At 39.6% G+C, this 3,977-nt stretch overlaps 1 pseudogene; it reads left to right on the plus strand.

Annotated features, from left to right (window-relative positions):
- The first annotated feature begins 661 nt into the window (after nt 1-661).
- Nucleotides 662-3,977, plus strand: part of LOC138053909 (uncharacterized) — a 3,595-nt pseudogene continuing 279 nt past the window's right edge.

The following is a 3,977-nucleotide window of genomic DNA, read 5'->3' on the forward strand; positions in this document are numbered from 1 at the left end:
TTTGGTCGCAATCAATGGTGCACATTCTGTAGATAATACCCAACATCTTATTTGCTTTTCTTTTAACTACCGTAAGTCAATGTGATCGTTCCATGATAAACTGGAAGAAACATGAACACCAAGATCTTTCTGTATAGGCCATATCCGAGTTCATGCCTGCCTCCTCTTCAAAGTGAGTCTAAGTGCGAAGTTTTTGTGATGCTAATTAGTTCTACTTTACATATGAATGTAAACTAATTTTCATAAGAAAAACTTCGCACTTAGACTCGCTTTGAAGAGGAGGCGGACATGAACTTGGAAATGGCCTATTGAAACAACTGCAACTTGTGACCCACTCAGATTATATGATGTGTGCATAAAACTCTTTTCTTTGTCCTGACAAGATGCTTACACTTATTAGTGTTGAAGTTCATGAAATGCTCAGACAACCAATCAGTCAAACTTAGTAAGTCTCTTTATAGTTGAACTGCGTCAGCACCGTTATCAATAGGGACTTTAAGATACGGTCACTACTGACTACAGACTACTTCTGGACGCGATAGTACAAGCGCTGCGTGGACTGGGGCGACTACACTAAAAGAGCGCAAAAATCAGACTCTAATTTGACATCAAAATTGTGGCTACGAGGACCTAAGACTACGGCTTCACTTGAGAAAAGAAAATGTCTTTCGAAGATGTTAAAAACGCGCTGGTCATCGCTTATGCCGATGGTTTTCTCGATGATGAAGTATTTATGATTCTTTACGATTATTACCAGCCCGTCAATCCTTCATTTCCATCCATTGTGTTTGGATGTGTTCGACTCTTGCGCATGTGAAGCTCACTTCAGGGTGGCCAAAGGTGATCTTCTGATTTTAATGAACGCATTGCAGATTCCAGCAAGTTTCAAGTGCTCACAGGGAACAGTTTGCAGTGGATTGGAAGCCCTTTGTTTACTGCTAAAACGATTAGTCTACCCATGCCGCTATTGCAATTTAGTCTCAACCTTTGCACGTCCGGTACCAGAGCTCTGCATGATAGCCAACACTGTACTTGACTGGATTTATAATGAACATGGCTTTCGTTTAACTTCTTGGAATCAGCCATTTGTCAGCCGTGCTAGCCTTCAAGAGTACACCCGCGCCATAACTAGACAAGGAAGTCCACTCACCAATTGTTTCGGTTTCATTGATGGTACGGTGCGCCCAATATGCCGCCCTGGAGAAAAGCAGCATGTTGTATACAATGGGCACAAGCGTGTCCATGCGCTGAAATTTCAATCTGTAGCACTGCCAAATGGTTTGATAGCAATCTTTATGGTCCGGGGGAGGGTCAATGCCACAATGCAGGAATGTTGAGAGACTCTGGCCTTCTAAATACACTTTAAAGAGAAGCTTACAGTCCAAGAGTGGCTAAGTCGGTAGAATGGCGGAGATCTAACCCGAAGGTCGTGGGTTCAATTCCCACCCTGGTCAGAGTTTTTCTCTGTCCTTGTGTGGGCAAATTTCCATCAGTAGGGATAGAAATATAGCACTTCACATTACACTCTATTCAGTTAACTCTGTTGAAAATATAAGTGCTACACGGCCAACGTAACCTTTCCTTGTACTTGTACTTGTACATGTTCATTGCCGTGACTTTAACATGTTCAGTTCCCACGGCCTGCTGCCGTCTGACCTTGTAGCTCAGTCGGTAGAGCGGCAGAGATTTAACCCGAAGGTCGTGGGTTCAATTCCCACCCTGTGTGGGCCCATTTCCATGAGTAGGTCTAACGCTCACATGGTTCATATGGGATAGAAATCTAGCACTTCACATTACACTCTATTCAATTAACTCTGTATGCAGACTTTAACCTGCTTTTCTGTTCGTTCCTTGGGAATAAGGAAACTTGTTATGTTTCCTCTCTTTTCGTCTTTTTGATTTTCCATGGATTTTTGCTTTGACATCTCCTAGAGACTTAATGTAAATTTTCTCGTCTTATTCCCGGGATCGTAATGTCCAGTTGTTCACATCCATGTGCTCTTTCCGAAGACGAACTCATACTAAGGAAGTTATAAAGTTCAACACAATTCGTGCCAAAAGTTGACGTTTAATTGACAGCTTCCAGCCAATGCGCTTTAAAACAATTATTTTCAGTATGTATGTCTGCCTTCCAGTAAATAAAAAACATTTCAGTTGTTATCTTTATGAAGCATACTACTGTACTGTACGAAAAGAATGCTAACGAATTTCGTGCTTTTCACTACGTTTCGACGAAATACAACGAAATTTCTGGAAAAACGAATTTTCATTCGAACTTCGTCAAAATTCTGAAACGCGTATTGTTTCAATGAAAACGAAAAATTGCAAGGGCCACGCAAATATTCGAGTGAAGTTTTGTGGTAACATAGCCAAATTTCGTTGTGACAAAGTGAAATTTCGAGAGTGCTTATTGAAAGTTCGCCGCGAGCATTTGCCTTTTACAAAAAGGCCAGTCAAACTCCTCATAAGTGCCCAAGCCGGGAATTTTTGAGATCGGTCGCTTACGTGAGCCGATTCTCGCAAGAGACCAAAATTAAAAACAATAGAGGGTGGTTGTCGCTTACAAGAGCTTTCAGCAAAAGTCTCTGGGATTTTAAAATTCTTATTGATGGTACTAAGAGAAGATAACGTTCCGGAATGCTTCTATTAAAAACTGGAAACTTCCTTACTGTTATTCACATCTGCCAAAATACCCTTACAAATTACAGAAAAAGGGCGAACATCATCGGTTTTGCCAAAAGATTAAGCGGGCAGATTACTCATGGTAAAGGAAGTGTTTTTACAATCCCTTTCTAATTCAGTCAATGTGTGACATTTGAATTGCTTCCAAGAAACATGTCACGAAAATGTCGATTCCCCATGTGTTTTCGAGTTCTGAATAACCAATATGTTAATAGAAGTGTCTATTGCCAAATAACTCGAGTTTGGATTATCGCACAGCCCTAAAACTTTGACACACTCATGATTTATTACCCTCCTACAAGATGTCAATTTCTTGACTTAATTTGTTGAATGGTAAGCGATTTAATTTTTTTCTTTGCGTGGTACTTGCGTGACTAGAAAACCAAGAAGAATTGTAAGGTTTGGTGTGTTAAAATGGCTATTGCGATGATGTTATTTGTCATGTTTACCTTCAAGGTTGAGAGAAGAGTATGGTTGTTGATTCCATTCATTCATTAAAACGTGAAACGCTAACCAGTACGTTCCTTTTTTTTTAAATTTGTTTTAAGCCGCCGCTACACAAGCAATTTTTTGCTCGCGATGGTGATGCAAAATTTTTAAGTTTTGTCACGTCGCCAGCATGCGATGAAAATCACAAGTGTAGCCACCCTTGAACTACCGTTTTTTCTTCGACAATTTTTTTCTGTTGATGCATTTCCAGTTCAAGTGTGACTACACTTGCGATTTTCATCACGTGTAATGGCGATGCGACAAAATTGGAAAAATTTGCATCAATCACTTGTGTAACCGCAGCTTTAAGATTGCTCGAAACGTCAGTTTTTAGAATCTCTGTATGGTGTCCAATTTACATTATCAACTCCGTTAATAAACGAAATTTTTGTATACTACTTCCCCACCGACGCAGCACCACAGTTTCTTTAGAAACTACCCCTTCATTCTTCTGTCACAATTTTATATTGCCTTAGTTTTAGTGCATTTCAACGGGCGCTGTTGTCATTTCATTCATCAGTTCATGACGAATTAGAGCCAATCATTTGAGAAAGATTTGACAGTTGCCTTAATTTTGAAACGTTATGAGCAGGCACGAAAAATACGAAAGGTATTTTTTGTGAAGAAACTCAGAAAATCACGAACTTTAGCAAAACTGTATGCTTTAAACGAAAACTGTATTCTTGTTAATGTTCTGGGTTTTCGATACAATAAACCAGTAAAAACATATAACGGTTGTGAGTGTAATTTGTCACCCACGACATTAATAGGTAATCAAATGGTTTTCTCGTGAAATGAGGAAATAA

Source organism: Montipora capricornis, chromosome 6 (assembly GCF_036669925.1).
Source record: "Montipora capricornis isolate CH-2021 chromosome 6, ASM3666992v2, whole genome shotgun sequence".
Taxonomy (NCBI): domain Eukaryota; kingdom Metazoa; phylum Cnidaria; class Anthozoa; order Scleractinia; family Acroporidae; genus Montipora; species Montipora capricornis.